Source organism: Schistocerca nitens, chromosome 11, assembly GCF_023898315.1.
Source record: "Schistocerca nitens isolate TAMUIC-IGC-003100 chromosome 11, iqSchNite1.1, whole genome shotgun sequence".
Lineage (NCBI taxonomy): Eukaryota > Metazoa > Arthropoda > Insecta > Orthoptera > Acrididae > Schistocerca > Schistocerca nitens.
In genome coordinates, this window is record NC_064624.1 from 87,763,226 (window position 1) to 87,787,778 (window position 24,553).

Genomic DNA, 24,553 nt, shown 5'->3' on the forward strand with positions numbered 1-24,553 from the left:
AGAAGTGATGCTGGCCCAGATGGAACCACACTCAGTTTTTCTTATAACATGGAAATTAATGAAGCTAAAAAAAAGATCTTTGTGGTGAGTAAGCAAAATATCACTGCCCAAAGCTCAGTGAGCAACTGTAAACCACCGAATCCTTCACCTACTGATGGAGTAAAATTACATCAAATGGAAGATCAAAGAAGAATATTGCAAGCCAAATCTATCACACAAAGACTGATTTTAACAAGAGAACAAACTTTCTAATATTGTCCATTTTAAGCACCAAAGGTAGCTATTTTTAAGGCAATCTTTATACATATTTTAGCATACAACCACTAATTTTAGGAACATAATCCACAGCAACATGTTTTTGGGGTCAAGCTGCCATCATCTGGCTTCAAAATTAATCCTACATAAAATGCACTTCAAAAACACTCAAGGTAAAAATAGAAAAACAAATAAAATTACTAAGCTACGAAGTCCTTGTCTTACTTGAAAAGTGGTAGCATTAGATTCCCTGCTTCCTTATCCATGTTAACACACTTTTAAGGCACCACTTATTTATAAACACGTGTGCAGCTCTGACGTGCACTGAGAGGCAGCTGGTGTGACTGATATTTACTGCCTTACATAAACAATGTTTTGAAGAATATGCAGGTAAGGATGCAGGGAATCTGGTGCTTCCAGTTTTAAAGTAAGATGATAGTCTACATGTCTGAATAAACTTATATTTTGACCTCCAGTGCTTCTGAAGTGCATTTTATGTAGGGTTAACTTAAGACAGCCTGATGACGAGAGCTCGACCCTCGAAACACATTGCTCTGGACATGTTACTAAAATTAGTGACTGTATGCTAAAATATTTATAAACTGCGGAACCTTTTCACACCCAGCTGCAGAGACAGACATTTCAGGAAAGACCTCATAAAGGCATTTGTTTGGAGTGTTTCGCTGTGCAGAATGAGATAAGAACACAAGCGGCAGACCGAGACTGGAATACTTTGCCTAGATCATGGACAGTAACGACTGCACCACATACCACTCTCAAGATAAAGGCCCAAGAAAGAAAAGCTTTGTGCACTGCCGACAACCAACCTGACGATTGAAGAACTAAGAAGAAGAAGACAAACAACAGAACCACAATTTCATTGAGAAAATGAGTTGCAGTCAGGCCTTCTTACTGAGCTTATTGCAACTTGTATTCTAGTCGTAAGTACTGAAATATTATAAAACTCAGTGACTCACCAGATTTATTAGCAATGGGTGACTGCCAACTTCAAAGTCCTCCAGCGATTCATCAAGCTGGAAAAATTTACAACAGATGTCAGATTTATAATGTTTTCGTGGTGTATGAAATTTACATGACGGAAATTATGTTTAAAAGGTTTAATTCTCTGTTTCCTCGTGGTACATTACTGAATACTTTTGACACTTCACTTTTCACTTCAAGTAATCATAACAAGGGCCCACATTTTTATGACAAATCATATTTTTTCCTGAACTTCTTGGTGAATTTAACAACAATTTTTGCATAAATTCAGGTGTTATAGTATAGATAAATGTACTTCTATTATGCATCCAAAGTCATATTTACATCTTTTTTTTTCAGTAACAGGTTATATTTCCGCCAACGTTTGCAAAACTTTATATATTTGTTGTATCTTATATGGACACACGAATAAAAACATGAAAATGTTGCTCACATGACAATGTTTCAGATTATAATGCCACAAATAAACACAACAATTACTACAAAGCTTTATTTATCACGACTTTAGTAGACTGGTAGAAGCTGACCTTGGGGAGAATCAGTTTGGATTCTGTAGAAATGTTGGAACATGTGAGGCATACTGACCTACGACTTACGACTTATCTTAACATAGATTACCGTATTTACTCGAATCTAAGCCGCACTTTTTTTCCGGTTTTTGTAATCCAAAAAACCGCCTGCGGCTTAGAATCGAGTGCAAAGTAAGCGGAAGTTCTGAAAAATGTTGGTAGGTGCCGCCACAACTAACTTCTGTCGTCGAATATATGTAGCGCTACGCAGGCATGCATCGCAGGCACAAAGACAAATACTAGCACCAAAACCTCTGCGTCAGTAAATAAATAAAAAAAAAAGGTGGAAGACGAGCTTTTTTTTTTTTCTCCGCCCCGAGTTTCGACCACTGCATTTTCATACATTATCCAACGAAGTAAATACAAATTCCGTATTGTTCCTCTTCGAACGTAGCAGCATTTCAATGTACTACGAAAATCTGACTGGCAAGACTGTTTGGGATATTTGTCAATATGGCCAGCTCTGCTTTATGAATTTTTTCCTAACTGTGAGAAGAAATGGTTGCTAATAGGAACTTTTATGAATTGTGCATCACATGCAGTATTCTCTTCACGATAAGAATAATACGAATATAAACATTTTGCCATGTATTCTTTCGTGTTTGCTGCTATCTCATTTAAATCCTGTCCGCCTAATAAACTACGAAACTAGAGTGAGACAACGTCTTCAGCAAGGTCCTGGAATCTATCCTCACCCGCCGCATCCACCAGCATCTCCGCCAGCACCGCCTCCTCCCCGTTACCCAGTGTGGCTTTCGGCCGTCCTTCTCTTCCGACGATCTTCTCCTTCACCTCACTCATCTCCTTTCCGAACAGCTCAATTCCCGTCGCTCCGCAATCTTCCTCTCTCTTGACCTCGAACGCGCATATGACCGCGTATGGCATTCCGGTCTCCTCTTCAAGCTCCAAACCTTCGCCCTTCCCATTAACTACGTTCGTCTGATCGGTTCCTTTCTCTCCCGCCGTCCTTCCCATGTCACCATCCATAACGCCGATTCCTACACCTTCTTCCCCTCCGCCGGTGTGCCCCAAGGCTCCGTCCTCTCCCCCCTTCTGTACTTGTTGTACACGGCGGACATGCCGCCGCCGTCACCCCCCGTCCACCTTCTCCAGTTTGCCGATGACACCGCCTTCCTTGCCCTTGCCCCCACCCTGCAACGCTCCCAACACCTTCTCCAATCCCATCTTGACCGGTTCACCGCTTGGTGCGACCAGTGGTTGCTCACGGTCAATCCTTCCAAAACCCAGGCGATCATTGTAGGCAAAACCACCCCTTCCTTCCGCCTCCTTGATTTCTATCTCACCGTTTATGGCCGTCCCATCGCTCTCACCCCCACCCTTAAGTACCTTGGCGTCACCCTCGACCGTCGCCTCTCCTGGACTCCCCATCTCCAGACAATCCAAGCCAAGGCATGTTCCCGACTCCGTCTCCTCAAGCTCCTTTCCGGCCGTACGTGGGGTCTGGACCCCTCCACCATCCTCCACACCTATAAGTCCCTCATCCGCCCTATCCTCTGTTACGCCCATCCCGCCTGGATCTCTGCCCCCCCTTCCTTTTATAAATCCCTCCAAATCCTTGAACGCCATGCTCTCCGCCTTGCCTATCGCATCCGTCTCCCCTCCCCCACGCGGATCCTGTATGATCTTATCCCCTTCCCCCACCTCCTCCTCTTCCTCGAACGAATACGCATCCTCTACACCTCCCGTAAACTCGATCCTCCTCACCCGCTCGTCTCCCCGATCCTCTCCCACCCCCGCCCGCTGCCGCGCCTGTACTCCCATGTCCCACCCGGTCTCCATCTCTCCACCCTCCTTACCCTCTCCCAAGGTGGCTTCCGCCAGCTCCCCCTCCCTGATGATGTCCTCCTTCCCTCCATCTACCCCTCCTACCAACTTTGATCCTTCCACCCTCCTCCTGTGCATGCTCCTCAGGGCACCCTCCCTCCCTTCTCTCCCTTTTTCCCTCCCCCCTCCTTTTCTCTCCCCTCCTCCCCCGGGCCTCCCCTCCCCTGTCCCTCTCCCTCCTGCCCCCGTCTCCTCCGCCATTGGCGTCCTTTTCTCCCTTCTCCCCCACCTCACCCCCGTTCCCCTCTTGGCAGGTCCCCGGACTCGCACACGCTACGTGGACTTTCGCGCGCCGGAGATCGCCGCCATCAGTGTCTTGTGTGTGCCGTCGTGTTTAGTGTTCAGTGTTCACCGTCACACTCCGTTGTTCACCAGTGCCATCGTCTTCTTCAGTGTTTGTGCGTCGTCTCAACAGTTTGCAGTGTGGTTTATCGTCGAGTGTGAACGGCTCCGTGTTTGTCTCTCTGTGTCTCCTGTTTTATCGCCCACCATTTTGTGACTTTTATGTTTTTCTCCTGTTTTTTATGCTTATGTCTTCTTTGGCTGAAGAGCAGCGTAGTGTGCTGCTGCCAGCCTGCCTATTGTATAGGTTTTAAAATGACAATAAAGTAAAAAAAAAAAAAAAAAAAAAAAGTGAGACAGCAGCAGACGCGGAAGAATATACATACCATGTCATGTTTATATTCGTATTATTCTTATGCCTAATAGTGATACAGTCAGAAATGAAGCACGGAAATTGATTAGATTTTTAAATCTAAGATGACTCTAATTTCTGTGCATAATGTAATGTACTAAAGAGGCGTCTGCAAAGATTTTCAAACGGAAAAAATTTTCACTAAATTCTCGTTCAGAACATCTTCTATCATACGCAGTCTATTATTTGGTTCTTGTTGATCATTATCAAAGAAAGCAGCAGTGTAAGTAGCAACGAATAGCAGTCTCTTGCCATTGTTTCGCTAATGAGATGATTCCTCTCTTTGTTTTTTTTTTTTAATTGTAAGCGGTGGTAGCGTGCACAAAAGCAAGCCATGCCGCGAGCGGCGACAGGCCGTAAACCCTCGTTTTCAGAATGCGACGAACAATGCATGACACAGTACAGTAATACATTTCCAGCTCTGAGTGACGGAAACACCTATAACAAAGAGAACTGCACTTGTCAGATCAAAGAAAAATAAGCAATCAATTCAAACCAGACGAAGCACGTGAAAAAGGAAGGGTACCCGTATAAATACGGACTGAGCGCCTGATGCATAACAACGCCTACCTGGTAAAGCTTAACTGCTAAGCTTACGACTTGAACCAAACTACTACAGCTGTATCGTCATTCATTTAACCTAAATTGTTTCTCATATTACAATGGACCAACTTTGTTTCGATTTGGAAGTGTCGCCTAAAACTTTTCTCTCCCCTTGAATTTCGAGTCTCAGATTTCAGGTGCGGCTTAGATTCGGGAAATTTTTTTTTCCTCGATTTCGAGTCTCATTTTTCAGGTGCGGCTTAGATTCGAGTGCGGCTTAAATTCGAGTAAATACGGTAAGGAAAGGTAAACTTATGATTCTAGCATCTGTGGACTTAGAGAAGGCTTCTGACAATGTTGACTGGAATAGTCTCTTTCAAATTCTGAAGGTGCCAGGGGCCAAATGGCTATTTAAAATTTTTACAGAAACCAGACGGCAGTTATACGAGTCAAGGAACATGAGAGAGAAGCAGTGGTTGGAAAGGGAGTGAGACAGGGTTGTAGCCTATCCTCAATGTTATTCAGCCTGTATACTGAGCAAGCAGTAAAGGAAACAAAAGAAAAATTTGGAGAAGGAATTAAAATCCACAGAGAAGATATAAAAACTTTGAGGTTTACCGATGACATACCAGTTCTGTCAGAGACAGCAAAGGACCTGGAAGAGAAGTTGAATTGAATAAACAGTGTCTTGAAAGGGGGATGTAAGATGAACATCGACAAAAGCAAAACAAGAGGATAATGGAATGTAGTCGAATTAAGTCAGGTGATGCTGAGGGAATTAGATTAGGAAATGAGACACTTAAAGTAGTAAAGGAGTTTAGCTATTTGGGGATAAAAATAATTGATGATGGTCGGGGCTATAAAATGTAGACTGGCAATGGTAAGGAAAGTGTTTCTGAAGCAGAGAACTTTGTTAACATTAAGTATAAGTTTAAGGGTCAGAAAGTCTTTTCTGAAACTATTTGTATGGAGTGTAGCCACGTATGGAAGTGAAACAAGTACGATAATTAGTTTAGACAAGAAGAGAATAGAAGCTTTTGAAATGTGGTGCTACAGAAGAATGCTGAAGATCAGATGGGTAAATCATGTAACTAATGAGGAGGTACTGAGTAGAATTGAGAGAAGAGGAATTTGTGGCACAACTTGACAAGAAGAAGGGATCGGTTGGTAGGACATGTTCTGAGGCATCAACGGATCACCAATTTAATATCGGAGGGCAGTGTGGAGGGTAAAAATCGTAGAGGGAGACCAAGAGATGAATACATTAAGCAGATTCAGAAGGATGTATGTTGCAGTAGTTACTTGGAGATGAAGAAGCTTGCGCAGGATAGAGTAGCATGGAGGGCTGCGTCAAACCAGTCTCTGTACCGAAGATCACAACAACAGTAGACAAGTAGCATTACACACTAGTCAGTTTGCTGATGTAAGACACTGTTGGGTGGGGCTAACAAAACATTCTCAAAACTAACAAATGCACCTCCCGACATGATAAACATCGCACAGGTGGTCACACTATTCAGTCAGAATATAAACTCAAGTGGTTCAACAAAAGCCGTCCATCAGCATGGAGTTGCAAGGTTTCGTTTGTGAGTTTGATGACAAGTTCTTCAGCACTGGTGGGGAAATGTTATTTTGTTAATTAAGTGAAGTCAAAGTTAGTGCAGAACAGCACTTTAATGTGCAACAGCACTGTAATACCACCAAATACAGCAGCTGTGTGAAGAGAAGTGCTGAAAATGGCAGCAGACAAATGCTGTTAGTTGAGCAGACAGGTTCATCTTCAATTGTACAAACATTTAAAGACAGGTGAAATGATGGTGTCTTGCAACATCCCATCTGAGAAGCTGAAGAATCCACATTTCAGACAGTTCTTGAGAAGTACACAAAACATCCTGTTCCAGGTTAATCTATATTGAGAAAGAACTATTTATCAGTGTGCTATGAAGAGAAGCTCAAAAAAAATAAATAAATAAAATAAAAAAAAAAATTGTGTTGCTGAACTAAAGATCAACGTCCCTATACAACGGTACCAATGTGGGTGGACATTATGTTGCAGATGTTATGGGGTGTTCTGAAAGTTGACAGGCCTGGAAAAATGTTCCTCCTAATGCGTGAAGCTCTTGAGAGAGAGTACAAATTTCAACAGTTGCCATTTTGTTTCACAACTCTGTGAAGCTACTGTGACAAGATGTTGTGAGCAGAGAAAATGTTTTGCTTCTAGCAACAGATGGTGCTTCATACACGGCTAAAGCAGCTGAGGGCTTCAAATTCTCTACCGCAGTATGGTTTATGTCATTTGACTCATGCATGCGTTACGCAGAGTTGCAGAAGAGGTGTGATCAAATTGCTCCGATGTAGGAAAATTAATTACTTGTGGCACGACAATTAATGTGAACGTCCCGCTACAGGTGCAGAAATCCAAGGATCGAGCACCTTCACTGCCCCTCCTTCCCCCACCTTGTGCTTAGATGATTGGATTCCTGGCTTAATGCTGCTGAATATTACTGGATGATCCACACTAAAAGAAAGGTAATCTTTTGTGAGCTCAATAGCTATTAATCAAGTGCTACCAAAACTGTGAAAGAGGTCTTTACACACACACACACACACACACACACACACACACACACACACACACACACACACACCTTGTCTGGAAACTTGGCATCACCAATGCCAACTTTCCAGTGGTAACAAAAGCCATCACAAGACTGGCAGCTGCTGGTATTCAACTGCATTTTGGAAAATGATGTCAACAATGAAACAGGTCAGCAGTTATTGACCTCTCCTATCACCTTACTTAAAGAGGAGTTTACCAATGGTGTATTTCAGTTTCTTTGGAAAAATGTCTTGACTCAGTTGATGCATTACATATTTCCAATAATACGAGGCTTATTTTATGAGAATAAATCTTTAGTAGTCTACTGGAACACCATCAAAACCAGATAAGTTTTTATTGATGAATAAGTTCAAAATGGAATGAAATTTTAATCACGAAATAACTGTTACACGATAAACATCACCGTGAAGGTTGACAAGTATCAGACTGGTGCTTCACGATATGACACTTGCTGTTTATGTGAGTGCATTTAGTTGATTACACTGTCAGTTTTAAAAGAAAACAGCTGCAGATCCTAAGAACAAAATCTGTAACTGTGTGCTACCGGCCGTTCTGCCAAGTTGTCAGTTACATTTTATGCACAATATTTCGACATCTCACGCAGCCGTCTTCCACGGATGCTACGAGTTTTGCTGTTACTCACTTCCCAGACTCCAACCAGACTGTGTGGAGTGGAGTCCACCCAGCAAGTGCACAAAACAGTAAAACTCACAGCACCTAAAGAAGAAGGCTCGTCCAGTTGTTGAAATATTGTGCACGAGATGGAAACGACAACTCAGCAAAACACCAGAGTGTACACCTATGATCAGTAACCCTGAGATAACCAGAGAGGTCACAACAGTGCTGTTTAAAACACAAAATTGTTTGTCACGCAGCATTCCATACGTCTAGATTTCTGTAAAGCATCTGACACGGCACCACACTGCCGACTGTTAATGAAGGTACGAGCATACGGAATAGGTCCCCAGATTTTGTGAGTGGTTCACAGACTTCTTGAGTAACAGAACCCAGTACATTGTGCCTGATGATGTGTGTTCATCAGAGACAGGAGTGTCCCAGGAAAGTGTGACAGGAAAGTTGTTTTCCTACATATGTAAATGATTTGGCGGACAGTAGTCTGTGGTTGTTGGCTAATGTTGCTGTGGTGTACAGTAAGGTGCCATCGTTGAGTGACTGTAGGAGGATAGTTGATGACTCAGATGAAATTTCTAGTTGGTGTGGTGAATGGCTGCTACCTCTAAATGTAGAAAAATGTAAGTTAATGCAGATGAGTAGGAAAAACAAACCCACAGTTTACAAATAATGAGATGCTTGACACACTCATGTCAGTTAAATATCTAGGCGTAATGCAAAGCGATATGAAATTGAATGAGCATATAAGGACTGCAGTGGGGAAGGCGAATGGTCCACTTTGGTTTATTGGGAGAATTTTTGGAAAGTGAGGTTCATCTGTAAAGGAGACCACATGTAGGACACTAGTGCAACCTCTTCTCGAGCTCTGCTCGAATGTTTGGGATCCGCACTAGGTCGGACTAAACGAAGACATCGATGCAATTCAGAAGCAGGCTGCTAGATTTGTTACTAATATGTTTCAACAATAATCAAGTATTATGGAGATGCATCAAGAACTCAAATGGAATCACCGGAGGGAAGACAGCGTTCTTTTCGAGGAGCACTATCCAGAAAATTTAGAGAGCCACCATTTGTGGCTGACTGCAGAGCGATTCTACTGCTGCCAATGTACAGTTCTTGTAACGACCACGAAGATAAGCTCAGAGAGATTAGGGGCCACATGGAGCCATATAGACAGTTGTTTTTCCCTCGCTCTATTTGCAGCTAGAACAGGAAAGGAAATGACTAGTAGTAGTAGAGCATGCCTTCCAACATGCACCATACAGTGGCTTGCGGAATCTGGATGTAGATGTAGATTCCTATGAACATTGTTATTTGTCATGTAGCTAATATGAATTTTCAATTCTTAAATCTACAGATTCAGATAATTTTAGAAGTAATGGCCAACAAGGAATGTTTTCCATTTTCTTATCAACTGCCAAATGTTCCTGCCCAAATATCTTTGCTTTCTGTTTGTAGTATATGTTGAAATCCTTTGCACCAGAGTACGTAACTTAACTCCGAATACTAGACCCAAAGGAACGTGTGCAAATCACTTTTCAGTTGAAGGAAATTTTTATTATAAGCAACAAAAATTGTTGTGACATAAATGTACCAGGAAGTGAGTGTAAGAATTTCGAGATCCGTAAAGCAGCCTCTGCAAGGGGCACCACCATCTCTCTACTTTACATAATATTCTTGCTGCTCATTTCTCCTGAATAAAAACATTATTTATTTTAACAATATTGTGAAAAGCCATACAGAGGACTAGAGGATGGACGGACGGACTGACTCTCTCTCTCTCTCTCTCTCTCTCTCTCTCTCTCTCTCTCTCTCTCTCCCTCACTCTCTCTCTCTCTGCCACCTGTGGCCACTGTGGCTGAGCTGAGTCGTATATGCGCCGGACAGGAGCAGCTATCCAGTTGTGATGGTAAGGAGGCGACATGGGGTGCAGAGTGGGGTGGGGGAAGGTGTCGTGCTGCTTGTGGGAGCTTGCAAGGGGGCAGTGGGGATAGGGTAGGGCATTTAGGTTTGGGAGGTTTGTGTGTGTGGGGAGTGGGGGGGGGGGGGGGAGGATGGGAGGGGAGGCGATTGGGAAAGGAGGAGAGAAGAAGAGATGGGGAAAAAGACTAGTGACTAATGGGTGTGTTAGTGGAATAGAAGACCGTGTATTGCTGGAGTGAGAGCAGGGAAGGGGATAGGTAAGTGGAGGACAGGGACTAATGAAGGCTGAGGCCAGGGGGGTTACGGTAATAGGATATATTGCAGGCAGAGTTCCCACCTGCGCAGTTCAGAAAAACTGCTTCCACAGGTAGCCCTACCTCTGATGGGGTAGAAGATGTCTGACCGGAGTATGTGGTTGGTAGAATGTACGAGATAGGTCTTACCTCTAGGTCTATTTCAGGGCACAGTGAGAGGTAGTCAAAACCGTTGCTCCAGTCGTACGTGGTGCCGAGGCACGAGATGAATGCTGCTCTGTAGCCAGATGGTGAGTAAGTAGGAGGTGGTAGATGGCTGGAGAGACAAGGTATGCGAGATCTGCTTCTGTAAAAGGTTGGGACGGTAATTTCGGTCTGCGAAGGTCTTGGTGGGATACTCGGTGTATTTGCTCTGGCACTGCTCGTCCCTGCAGATGGGATGACCACGGGTGGTTAGTCTGTATGCAGGCCATTTCTCGGTACGGAATGGGCGGCAGCTGTCCAAGTGGAGGTACTGTCAGTGTTTGGAAGGTTTGGTATGGACAGAGGTACTGATGAAGCTATCCTTGAGGTGGAGGTTAGCATTGAGGAAGGTGTTGAGGTTTTGGGGGAATGTGGCTAGGGTGACCTCACCCTCAGTCCAGATCATGAGGGTGTCACCAATGAATCTGAAATGGTGAGCGGTTGGACTCTGGGCAGTTAGAAAATATTGCTCTAGATGGCCCATGAATAGTTTGGCATAGAATGACCCCATGTGGGTGCCCATAGCTATTTATTTTACGTGGGGTAAGCCAACATCAAACAATGTAAAATTCAGAACGAATGATATATTACAAATAAGTGTGGCTTCAGCTGCCAAAGTCCGCAGTCGTGTGTGTGTATGTGTGTGTGTGTGTGTGTGTGTGTGTGTGTGTGTTTCTGACAAAGGCCTTGTAGGTCAAAAGCTTATTTGTGACAGTCTTTTTGTTGTGCCTATCTGCGACTCAGCATCTCCGCTATATGGTGAGTAGCAACTTTCGTTTTCATAAAACAAACCAACAGTTTGTTTTACATTTACACAGTGGAAGATGCTACAAACAGTGTTACCTTTACTGTGTGACCATTAATGTGTACTTCTGTTGCCACCATGTTTGAGTGCAGTACCCATTTCCAGCATTAAGTGCGGCACTATATACCGTATGGCCTAAACACTTCTTGAAACAGTTCACACATTCTAAGCAGCCACTAATTACAGTATAGCTTGGAACATTATGGCGAACTCACTCAATTTGACCTTTCATACAAAATTACGGTTTCAACACTGCTGTGGTCTTCAGCACAAAGACTGGTTTGAGGCAGCTCTCCGTGAAGTCTATCTTTGGCAAGCCTCTTTCCTGATCACAGTATAGGTACAACAACCTGCATCCACTTCAGTTTGCTTAGTGTATTCAAACCTTGTTTTTCCTCTACAATTTTAACCCTATTCCCTCCATCACCAAACTGACAATCCCTTGATGCCCCAGCATACATCATCTTTTAGCCAAGATGTGACATAAATTTCTTTTTCTTTCTAATTTGATCCAGAACTACTTCATTAATTATCCACTACCACTTATCTTCAGCAGCCTTCTGTAGTATGACATTTCAAAAGCTCTTCTCCTCTTGCCTGAAATGATGACCGTCCAAATTTCTCTTCCATACAAGGCTATACTTCATATAAAGATGTTCACAAAAGACTCCCAAAGATTTAAATTAATATTCAATATTAAAAATTTCTGTTTTTCAGGAACGATTTGCTCGCAACTGTGACAACGCATTTGATGCGCCAAGCTGGCGGAGACCGTTCCTAGGGCGTGCGACATCTCAGTTGCGAGTGGCAGTGGACGGCAAACTGGACGGCAGCGGCTGTGGTGAATTCGACAGTTCCGGACTGGCAATGTCACTGCCTTCTGCTACCATAGCACGAACTTAAATCTTCTGTGTGCAGAGTACTACAGCTTTTCGACTGGCTGCTCGGCCGGGTCACAGAAGCGGAACACAGCCTCAATCGCCTAACGCCAATGCTAACAGCGTGCAGCAAGTGTCGTTTTGGTGCGGCCACTGGCAATGCCCTCTTAACACAATCTACTTGCCGACTTCTCGGCCCTGCCGTGGTTTGTGCAGCTGGCAGACACTGGGCTGCCAGCAGTCCGTGATAGGTGCGCTGCAGCAATTTGACTCTTACAGCTGCAGTCTTGTTTCTGTACAAGACATTTCTTTTCGCTCCCTGTATTTTATGCGTGACAACTTAAGAATTCCAAATAGTGCATTCCGAGCAGTGGCAGCAGGAGAAAAATATAAACGTATTAAAATCCGCAGGCTTTTGGAACCAGTGTCTTCTCCTCTCTGGTGCCTAAAGCTCACCAGACCTTTTCCTTCACCCCTCTTTCCATCCCCTTCAACTCTTCTGTCAGAAGAATGAGCCACTGGCTCTGAAAGCTTGCAGATTTCAATATCTTTGTACATGTTTCCTCCTGCCGCCACTTGGTGAGTAGATTTTTTACCTATTCAATTACATTATATTTTCAAAAATTGATCAATTTTTTTGATATATTAAATAGTGTATTCCAGTCCACAGTGTCAGAGATTTAACACATCTATCTAAAATGTATGCTTCAATCTATCTTCTAAGATACATCATGGGTCATTATTGTCTCCACTTAAGCCAATTCATTACCAAATGCAAATGTCTTAATAACAAAACTTACCACATGTTCTTCTTTGAGAAGCACTGGGACAAGTGAGACCAGCACAGGCTCTTCTGCCTTACAATACGCCTGAAAAAAGAATTAAACCTGTATCTCTGTACACTAGATATTAAAAGTGACTAGTTAACATTAACTTTAATCCAAACAAAAGGGAGCGCAATCACAACTAAAATAAAAAAATGCAAAGTTAGGCAACATACGCAACTACACATTGAGCAACACCCTCAGTCCTACCAATGAACAATTGGTACTAACTGTACACAATTTTGACAGGAGAGTGTGTGACCGTGCTGCTAAGCAGACCCCATTTGTGGTTTGGCAACCAGTCCAAGTCCACAACAGAGTCATATGAACTTACCCTACATTATGTCTTGTAGCATTACAATGGCTGTCTGTAACAGAATTACTTTCTCTGTGTCAACCAGCTCTGATTCCAGAAGGATCAGCAGTGCAGAACCCAACTTTCATTCTTCTCTTATGACATTGTGAGAGCCACAGATTGGGCCAAACAGCTGAACAGATTATTTCTAAAGTTTCAAAAAGCATTTGAGTTGGTATGATGGCAATGCTTATGGACAACAGTACAACTGTATGTGATATCAAACAATATTTATGACTTCATTATCGACAATAGGCAGCACGCAAATACGGGCTGTACCTATAAGTATGACACATTCTCCTGGTGAAAAGCAAATATCGAATGTAGCCTGCATTACAAAATTTTTGGGAAACTTCAATTAGACAGTACTTTTAGTTCTATATCTCTCTCTTCCCTTCTTCAAATAACCACATAACTAAGGGTGACCCCCCCCCCCCCCCCCCCCGTCCCTCCCAATTTCTCTCTCTCTCTCTCTCTCTCTCTCTCTTCTCTCTCTCTCTCTCTCTCTCTCTCACTCACTCACACACACACACAAACTCACTACTCACACACTTAACTGCACCTATTGATAGTTATGTTTGATTCTAGTAATCGAGCAATTTACAATTTACATTACATCATTTGTCAGTCCTTGAACGATGTGCAAATCATCTTCAAGACTCACTACATTTAACAATAATTTCCTAACAATATGAAATCCCTGTACACAATGGCAACATTTGCAAAGAGCTTCACAGAGCTAGCAAGCTAGCCTACTTGTACACTTATGCGCAGTAGGTTGGTTGGTTGTTTCGGGGAAGGAGACCTTTGAAAGGAACCATCCCGGCATTTTCCTGGAGTGATTTAGGGAAATCACGGAAAATGTAAATCAGGATGGCCGGATGCGGGATTGAACTGTCGTGCTCCCGAATGCGAGTCCAGTGTCTAACCACTGCACCACCTCGCTCGGTTGTTGCACAGTACAATTTTGACTCAATACAATGTGTATTTTCCAATTCACTCACTATCAACTGTAGTAGATAAGAAATTGCATCCACACGCTTTCTCTGCTACAGCTAAAGCACATTCAATTAATAGGTATCTCATTGGTTCAGAGTGTAGATGTAAGTCAACGGGGGGAGGGGGAGGGGGGGGGGGAAGAAATCAGTCAATAATCTGCCACTGATTACAAAACAGATTAGAACACCGTGGTCTAATGAAAGAAAGAGACTTCATTCTGAAAGAATGAAACAAATTTGGGCACAAAGAAAGGCCAACCATCAAACGTGACCTTGATGGATTGTACCTCGCGTGGTCCTACTGGGCCCATACGTGAATAATAATTATCTGTCACTTTATTATAACTTCATCAATATCAACTGAATGTTGCTGTGGTCTTCATTCAAAAGTCTTTTGTTTTACGCCGCACCCCAATGGTACTGAGTATGTTACAACATGAGTGGTCAAATGTCTGGTATTTTTACCACAACGCATTTATCAAGTGCTATAAAACAAGGAAACCCACCAATAAATTACAACACTCTACCTACTGACCTATACTGAAATGTTTATGTCGGCCCACAGTGTAATGTACCTCAAAGTTCTTGTGCCATTAGGCGTCCTCATCAATAGCAAAAGGCAACAGCAAACACGCACTGTCAAACATAAAACTCTTCCTCGAACATCTCATGTTAGTATGTTATACTCTCAAGGCACAGTTGTTAAACTAAAGCTGCCGCTGTCACCTACTAAAAATAGCACTCGACTGCAAAGCATATGTCAGAGCCCTCAACAATGTTACTTTCTACTGTAAAATTTATGAAAATCAAAAGTTCTAAAAATTCTAAAAACAATTACTACACCTGTGTTTCATTGTGTGCATCCATACGGAAGACAACTGAAAACATTAAACCTAATGCCGCTAATTCGAATAAATCTGTGGCTGTTCCCTGAGGAGATATCGCTAAAGTGACACTAGTGTCGTCCAATTTAACACGCAAACTGTGCCTCGAGAGTGTAACGTGTCAATATGAGATGTTCTGAGAAGAGTTTTATGTATGACAATGCACATTTGCTGCTGGATTTTACTGCTGATGATGCCTAATGGCACAGAAGCTTTATGGTATGTTACATTAAAGGGAGATACAAATATTTTTATATGGGTCAGTATGTGTAGTATTGTGATTTCTTCACTGGTTTCTTTATTTTATAGCACTCAATAATGAGGTAACATAGTCCCAAACATGTTGCGGTAAAAGTATCACCCATCTGACAACTGGTGGCATAACATCCCCAGTACCGATTCACATGCCTGCTGTACAATGGCTTTGCAACAGATAAGTAGCTTCCCACATCGGTGTATCCCGATCAGACCTCTTCTTCACGCACAACTACCACAATCTATATCTTTTCAGACCTGCTTCCCGTAGTTACACCTAGGTTTCCCTCTACAATTCTTACCCTCCACACTTACTTACCGAGTGGAACAACACGGCACTGAAAATGGGCTACTTCTGTTCTCAGAGAGCTGGCAATGACGTACCACATTTTCCTCTGACACGGTCCACTGCGTGGAGCACTAGAACCGCCCTTCTGAGGCTCAAATCCATTCTCAGGACACAACACTAGCACACTCACTCTCCACATTAAAGGGGTAGACACAGCACTGTCCACGTCCTGGTGCAAGCCAGCCTACCTCAATGCAGGCTACCACTAGACACAGAGCTCCCGCCACATTGCAGCCCTCAACACTGCAAGTCTTCCAAAACAGTGTGGCCCTCGTGCAAACTGATGAGCCACCACACTCCCAGATGCGGCAGTCATTTAGCGGCACCACTCGACCCACCGTCATCCGGCCACGACAGAAACACACACACAGAATGAGGTGGCGCAGTGGTTAGGACACTGGACTGGCATTCGGGAGGACGACGGTTCGATCCCACGTCCGGCCGTCCCGGTTTAGGTTTTCCGTGATTTCTCTAAATCGTTCCAGGCAAATGCCAGGACGGTTCCTCTGAAAGGGCACGGCCGACTTCCTTCCCTAATCCAATGAGACCGATGACTTCGCTGTTTGGTCTCCTCCCCTAAAACAACAGAAACACATTACAGAAGGAAACTGTGTTTCCATTTCGACCCAGCAGGTATTAATAGCTCAAGTCAGTAAAAACTTTTTTACTGTCTAGATCCCGTGCACTATAAAACATTAAAATGTGAAGACTAATTTCAGTTGACCACACAATCATCTTCAGATCACTCATGGTGAAATATGTATCAGCAGATAACATATTGAAAACCCTGCATCATCTAGAGTATTTACATAATTATAAGACGAGGTTTCTTTCCAAATGTTCCATTCAAAAGCTACAGGGTTGTCTTAAATTGGCTGATTGAACTACTTTTCTGAGGTCACCATTATCACATTGTTTAGTAATGTGCACAGTAGTAGGATTACATTTACAGTGGTCATCATGAAGATGAAGCTTTGTGCAATTTTATTTTAAATAATTCTGAAGGGCAGGGCTTGGCAAATGATACATTCCGACAAGCTCGAGAGTTCCCGATACACCGAAGTGCTCGGTACAGTATCGACGTTACTCGAACGATCACGTGACACTGACTAGCGCAAGAGATACACAAGAAATAATGAACTAGCCACAACAGTCTATTGCACTGATTGACATTTGACAGTTTTGTGAAACACAGGAGGAAATAGAATTAAAGTCTATCAACTTACAAGCTTTTGTTGTATTTTAACAGGTTTCCAATAAACATTCTCATACATGTATAAATATTATATACAAACATTAATGCAATTTTTTAAGTAAAGGTAACATTCAAATATAGAAATTTTTGTCCTTCAAAGAACATTAGTTGATTCAGAAACCAGATCAAAATTTTATTTGGTTATGAGACACTGTAATGATTTACTACGTAGATTGCAAATGAGAAATTTGACCACTGTTCATGTATTACAATACCATGTAAAAACATTACCTGATTTTACTCAGCTGTATACCACGTTGGTGAAATTCAGTTGAAACAAGAAGGAAAATTAATATAGAATGACGTGGCTAACAAAGGAAGTAGATCATATTAAACAGACTGTAATTGTCAAAGCAAAAATAAATTACAGTCGCAAGACCCGTTGTGGAGATAGTACCGACAGACGTCAGTAGATCGCGGGATGAGCAAAACTTCGAGAGTGGAACGGAATCTTAAATGCAATCCTTTATTTACATATTAGTTGGTGTTGTTAAATATGACGTGCATACTAGCAGATATTGCAGTCTGTTTTTGACAGTTACTCAAGCTTGGAAGGAGAACAGTGACACCAGCTTGGCTGAGAGCTATGACGATTGAACGGAGGGAAGCACTGAGCCCGCAGCAAATTTCATCATGTTGTTATGCGTGGTAATCTATACCAACTACTTTTGCTTTCTACACTCAAGAGCCAAAGAAACTGGTACACCTGCCGAATATTACGTAGGGCCCCTGCGAGCACGCAGAAGTGCCGCAACACGACGTGGCATGGACTCTACTAATGCCTGAAGTAATGCTGGAGGGAACTGACAACAGGAATCCTGAAGGCCTGTCCACAAATCCCTAAGAGTGTGAGGAGATGGAACTCTTGAGAATAGCACGTTGCAAGGCATCCCAGATATGTTCAATAATGATCGGGAGTTTGATGGCCAGCAAAAGTGTTTAAACTCAGAATAGTGTTCCTGGAGCAACTCTGTAGCAATTCTGGGTGTGTGGGGTGTCGCATTGTCCTGCTGTAATTGCCCCGTATTGTCCTACTGGAATTGCCCAAGTCTGTCGGAATGCACAATGAACATGAATGGATGCAGGTGATCAGACAGCATGCTTACGTATGTGTCACCAGTTAGAGTCATATCTAGATTTATCAGGGGTCCCATATCACTCAAACTGCACATGCCCCACACCATTACAGAACCTCCACCAGCTTAAACAGTCAACTGCTGGCATGCAGGGTCCATGGATTCATGAGGTTGTCTCCATAACTGTATATAATTTGAAACAAAACTCGTCCGACCAGGCAACATGTTTCCAGTGATCATAAGTCCAATGTTGGTGTTGACCGGGCCCAGGCAAGGCCTAAAGCTTTGTGTCATGCTGTCATCAAGGGTACACGAGTGGGTTTTCGGTTCCGAAATACCGTATCGATGATTTTTCGTTGAATGGTTCACACACTGACACTTGTTGATAACCCAGTATTGAAATCTGCAGCAATTTGCATAAGGGTTGCAGTTCTGTCACATTGAACAATTGTCTTCAGTTGTCGTCACTCCCGTTCTCACAGGACTGTTTTCCAGCCATTGTGATGTCGGAGATTTGCTGTTTTACCAGATCCCCAATAGTCACAGTACACAGTACACTCATGAAATGGTCGTACAGGAAAATCTGCATTTCATTGCTAGCTCAGGGATGCTGTGTCCCATCACTCATGCACTGGCTGTAACACCACGTTCAAACTCATTTAAATCTTGGGAACCTACCATTGTAGCAGCAGTAACTGATCTAAGAACTGCCCCAGACATTTGTTGTCTTGTAAAGGCGATGCCGACTGCAGTGCCGTATTCTGCCTGTTTACAAATCTCTGTGTTATAATAAACATGCTTATACCAGTTTCTTCAGCACTTCAGTGTATGAACATCTACTGTGTTTAAACTGCAGTTTGCTCAAATGCATTTGTAGTCGGAATTGAACTGACTTTAAAATTGGACAAATACTCAACAACAGTATTCATTTCTGCACGAGACAATAAAAGCCTAGATCTAGGCAAGTGATGTACTTCTGTGTTTCTTGCTGCAATGTTGTCAACACTCTCTGTGACGTATGACAAGAATGACAGGGGGTATATCAGGTGGTTCTACACAGAGTGGGGGGAGGTGACATGTTTGGAAGTGAGATTATAACATACTCATTTCAGGATAGAGGTGAAATCTGGTATGTATACAGGAAAAAATAGCTGTGTTCTCAAATTCCAACATAACAACCACCTCAGAAATAGCCACATATTCTGAAGAAACAGCCATATGTTTGTGACAATGAAGGTATAAATTTCACGGCTGTGCCATTAGGTTGATGATGGTGATGACCCAAGATAGTGGTAGCACACACTACAGGGATTGTAAGCATAAAAGGCAGAAAAGAAACCAGTCCAAAAATTCATGTGAACAATTTCTTGTTTTTATTTTATTTCTCCAAGTGTTATCAAAATTTAGACAATCAATAAATGGCAAAAGTTTAGAATAGTTATAAGGTTACCTTTTTGGCAGATACTTTATATCAATAAAACAGTTTGTAATTCTAGTTAATCAGAATCTGTTAAAAATAAATTTCTCTCAAGGAGCCTTTCATTAAAAAAATGAATAAATAAAAAAATTTTAAAAATTGGGCCATTTTATATTCAGGGGCGTCTTACACTCAAGTAAATACAGTATGAAGCTGGCAGCGTGCCAGTATGAGTAACACCTTTGCAGCTAATCAAACACTACACTTCGAGATAATAATGTTTTATTAGTCAGCACAGTAATAAGACAAGCAACTGATAGCACGCGTAATATCATAGTCCCGCTTGCTATTTTAAGTAACACACATCCATTATCTGCACACACACTGATGCTCGCGCCATGGCAGGTAGCGAGGTACTGACTGCTGGAGCACACCATCTTTCCACCGTCGGTCGTTCGCGACATCGCTGACAGACAGGTGAAGAGTGGTGTAAGAGCTGGGGTAGCTACACGTTTTTATTTGTCGTTAATCACTTCCTTAACCTCCTGATGGATCTGTTATTGTGAAAAACGGCAAGTTCCACCACAGTTTGGAGTTGACAAACTGTAGATGAATGAGTTCAAAGGTCAGAGGAGGGAAATGGTGTATGGCCTTGAGTAGGACTGTCCCTAGTAGAGCACTGTGCTGCTCAAAACCACCTTCAGGTTGATGAAAGCTTACAATTTTTTCAAAACTGCTCTAAAATGCTATTCTTGTGGGTGTGTCATCACTGGATTATATGCATCATAAAAATCTTAAAATATGCATGAAAAATGCTTAAAAATGCACAAAGTGCAGAAATCTGCAAGATAAAATAATAAAAAAACATAGGAGTTACTGCGTGCATTACATCTCAAAGTCGAACCTGTGCATATCAATTACGAGGAAGAGTGCCAGCCATGCCAAACATCGGTACATTTAGAATGTTGATATCATGTTGATATCACTTTCTGAATAATTTCTGGTAGAGGTTAGAAAGGGGGGGGGGGGAAGGCTTTCTGGGATTATTTTCTAAAAATTTGCAAAATGGGGACTCATACTGTATTTCAAGAGTTGTTCCTTCTTCACTATTGTTGTCGGTAACAAACAGACGCGATGTGAGTTGAGTCATGGCAAAACAATCGATACGTACAGGACCAAGTTCGAGATATACTGCACGCAGCGGTGGCACACTCAAAAACCCAGTAATATTTTATTTAAAAAACAACACACAATCATGAATTTTTTTAACATCATTAACTTTTAATTAATACTATTGGACCAAAGCATCATTTAAAATTTATTTTACATTTTCCTACTATTGTAAATACACATAAACAAGTACTGTTCCAATAGTTTGGTGGTAAGATTGTGTCTTCGATCACTCAAAACATTTTTATAAGTAGAAAAGGACCATTCTACATCAACTGAGGTGACTGGGCAGTATTTGAATTTGGGTGCTATGTTGGCACTTACCGTTTCTGGTAAAAGTTCACCCGTCCCATTAATAAGACCATCAATATGGTACAAGGGTTCAAAGCCTGGGTTATTGTATAAAATGTTTTCAAACTTCTCTATAAGTTTTCTCGGGAATACCTCCGGCAATGAGCAGTTCACTAGAATAATTTCATTCATTAACTGAATAGATTCATTCAATGCCAAACCTTGAGTTTCAAGCTTTTTAATACTTGCAGGCATATGGGAAAAGTAGTGCTAATCACAGCAATGTCTTTTTTAATACCGGAATCATTAAAAGCTTCCTTGGATTGGCAAACTGCCAAAGCCTCTGCACTATTAAAGTCATTTACTACCCCTCTAATGGCCTTGAAATTTTCATTGTAAAATGACACAGCTTCAACCTACGTACCCCAATGAGTTACGACTGGAATAATTTAATGATTATAAAGAATCCGCTTCAATTGCAAATAGAAACCGGATGTTGACCTAGGTTTCGGTGCGGATAACCGTGCCTTCTTCGGAACACACTAAAACTACTAACTGTATTAATGCTGGGCGATGCCTATTTAGGCAGTTTGTAGTTTTAGTGTGTTCCAAAGAAGGCGTGGTTATCTGCACCGAAACCTAGGCGAACATCCGGTTTCTATTTGCAATTGAGGTGGACTCTTTATAATCATTGCACATTTGGTAGTTTTTCTTTGTAGGTGTTGATGCGAGCAGGAGCCTTTAGAAGCACTTTCTCTGTGGCTGAAATCAGTTTACTTACATTCAGCAAGGCGATGTGCACAGTGAACAAAGCACATCACACGAATCAAATTACGATAAAATACTCTGAGAGCTTTTCCTGCTTTGATCATATAGGGAGCAGCATCTCAAATAAACACAAACACACTTGCATTTGCAGAAGATTCTGGATATATTTTTCTAATACCCTCAATCACAAATCTAGTGATCGTAGAATGATTTACTTTTTCAAGTCCTTTGCAGAACACTAAATAGGAAGAAGAAGGCTCTTCTTTTAAAACACCAACAATTAAATTTGCAAAGTACAGGCCACAACTGTCTGCAGTTTCGTCAACTGAAATCCAGATCATGTTGCCCTCGAGTTCATTGCGTATTTCTTCCAGAACATTTACGCACATTGTCGGTATGTAATTTTTACACAATGTCGATTCATCTGGTATATTTTGATTTAAGCAATATTTCTGCAGGAAGCCTTAGAGGATAGAGTTTATAAGTTTGTGAGGAGGAATATTGCTTGCAATGAATGCTCTGCACAGATCCATGTTAAACAGACTTTTTTGGTTACCTCTGGACAAGTCCCTGCTACTGCAACTTGCTGTTATCAGAAATTTTTGTCATCACCTTTTCTTCTGCATTCCTGTGATAGGAAGATTTGTCTCGGCATGCTGATCTACTTGAAACTTTTTTTTTTTTTTTTTTTTGCACAAAACTTTTTTTTCACAGACTTGACAACATAAAATAATCCCGTGATATGTAAATGTTCCGGGACGGTCAGCTATCCACGAAACGACCATTCTTTTTTCGGGTGGTATGGCACACGACACGTTATACGCTGCACATCATTAACACGTTCAACTGTGTACAAGTAAGCAGAAAGCTAAACTGAAACAACGGAAGTGCGACTAAAAGCTCGCGTAATTTTAATTTATTTGTTGCGAACGCATACGGCGGGACAGTGGGGGGGGATTAACCGGGGGGCACAGGCGCAGGAGCACAGACTCTGTACGCCTCTTCCTGTTCCTATTCTGTAATGATTTCGCCATGCATTGGGCTTTCGGTTAGCTATTACACGCAGTTTTAGGTGCGGTGAATGTGTGAGACGTAAAAACTAGATAGAGCTAGAGACTACCCGTCTCAATTTTTAAAATATTGTAAACAGAGTGAAGTATGTATCGTCACCAGTTTTTATTAAAATATGCAATAACTGGTGAAAAGGAGCTAAATATGCAAATGGATATGCAGCGTGCAAATGCGTATAATACGGTCCCTAGTATTCACCAAACATCCCTCGGTTGGGATCGCGCCACAGCTTCAGCATACAGTCTACAGACTCGTGCATAATGCTCGAGGATGACATCGTTTTGAAATTTTGTCAACATTTAACTCGTAACAAGTATTAAGTTCGATGTCTGTACTTCCTACAAAAAGTACGTAAAAATTCTCTAAGTTGACTACGATCTAGACCTCCGTAGTGCTGTTAATTGTCATTAGGGCCATGGTTACATTTTTTCTTCATTTAGACAACATTTTCGCATTAAAATACATTTGCTACTTGAGTACCAGCAAGAACAATGATTTGCACAGTGGAACTGCCAACAGGGTTGGAGCCTGCAAATCCGGCACAGGTCCCATTCGTGTATTGCTGGTGGGAGCTGTCAACTGACAACTAATTTATATACACTAATATAATGTTGTGAAAAAGTTCGCATATTACAAATATGCACCAATGAGAGTCTATAATGACAATATAACACTATTCTCTCCCTGCACGAGAATCGCAAATTGTGTGGGCATACGGGATGTGACTACACGATGTATAGAAGTCTGGATCAGTCCCGGGGGAACATTCAGATCGCTGAAGCAGTTAAGGTGAACGCTCGTAACGAGTGGAAAATTTGAGTTCGAATCTTGGTCCGGCACAAACTTTCGTGTGTAACAAAATGCTGACATCAATGCAGATATGAAATAAGTAGATTTACTTCATAATGTTAATCCACAGCTTTTAGGCATGCGTGTCTGAAGAGCATTATATTGTGACGATGCAGACACTGTATAAACACAGACATATTATGATATTGCAGTGCCTGTGTTGTTAAAAGTATGATGCAATGTTCCTTTGGACATACATGCATGCCCAAAAGAACAAGCACTGTGCTGACCACAGCCCACATGCAATACACAAAACATATTTGCAGTTGCAAATACGGACAACCATCAGCTGTATAATGGAATGAAAACAACTGCCATACTGGAACTCGAACCTAGGTTTCCTGCTTTACACGAGCGGTCACCTTAACTGTTTTGGCTATCTGTGCACAACTCTTGGCTAGGCCCAAACTTCTATATGTACCCCACGTACTGGAATTTCTCTCTCTCTCTCTCTCTCTCTCTCTCTCTCTCTCTCTCTCTCTCTCTTTTTGGCAAAATTCGCATCTATTTTTGTTGAGATTCATATTTCTTTTAATGATTAGATGCACATACCTCAAAGGTTGTCACGTGAGTGAAAGAAACAAAGCCTTATTTCTTTGAAACTGACAGCTACAGAAAGGTGCTGATTGGGAACTTTGTGACAGTAATGTTTGCTTTTGCAAAAACTTCCAAAACCTTTTTCTTCCAAACTAGCCTTTGTTTTCTTCATTTGGCTATATTTAAGAAT

At 42.0% G+C, this 24,553-nt stretch overlaps 1 long non-coding RNA gene across 8 annotated transcripts in view; it reads right to left on the reverse strand.

Annotated features, from left to right (window-relative positions):
• Nucleotides 1-24,553, reverse strand: part of LOC126212898 (uncharacterized) — a 1,289,673-nt gene that overhangs the window by 785,944 nt on the left and 479,176 nt on the right. For 5 of the 8 annotated variants that reach the window (XR_007540969.1, XR_007540973.1, XR_007540962.1 and 2 more), the window contains one exon: nt 13,065-13,133. This is a non-coding gene — a long non-coding RNA (uncharacterized LOC126212898). Of the gene's footprint in view, nt 1-1,232; nt 1,290-13,064; nt 13,134-24,553 lie in introns of all 8 variants that reach the window. The other 3 variants (XR_007540977.1, XR_007540976.1, XR_007540975.1) reach the window with 2 other exon arrangements.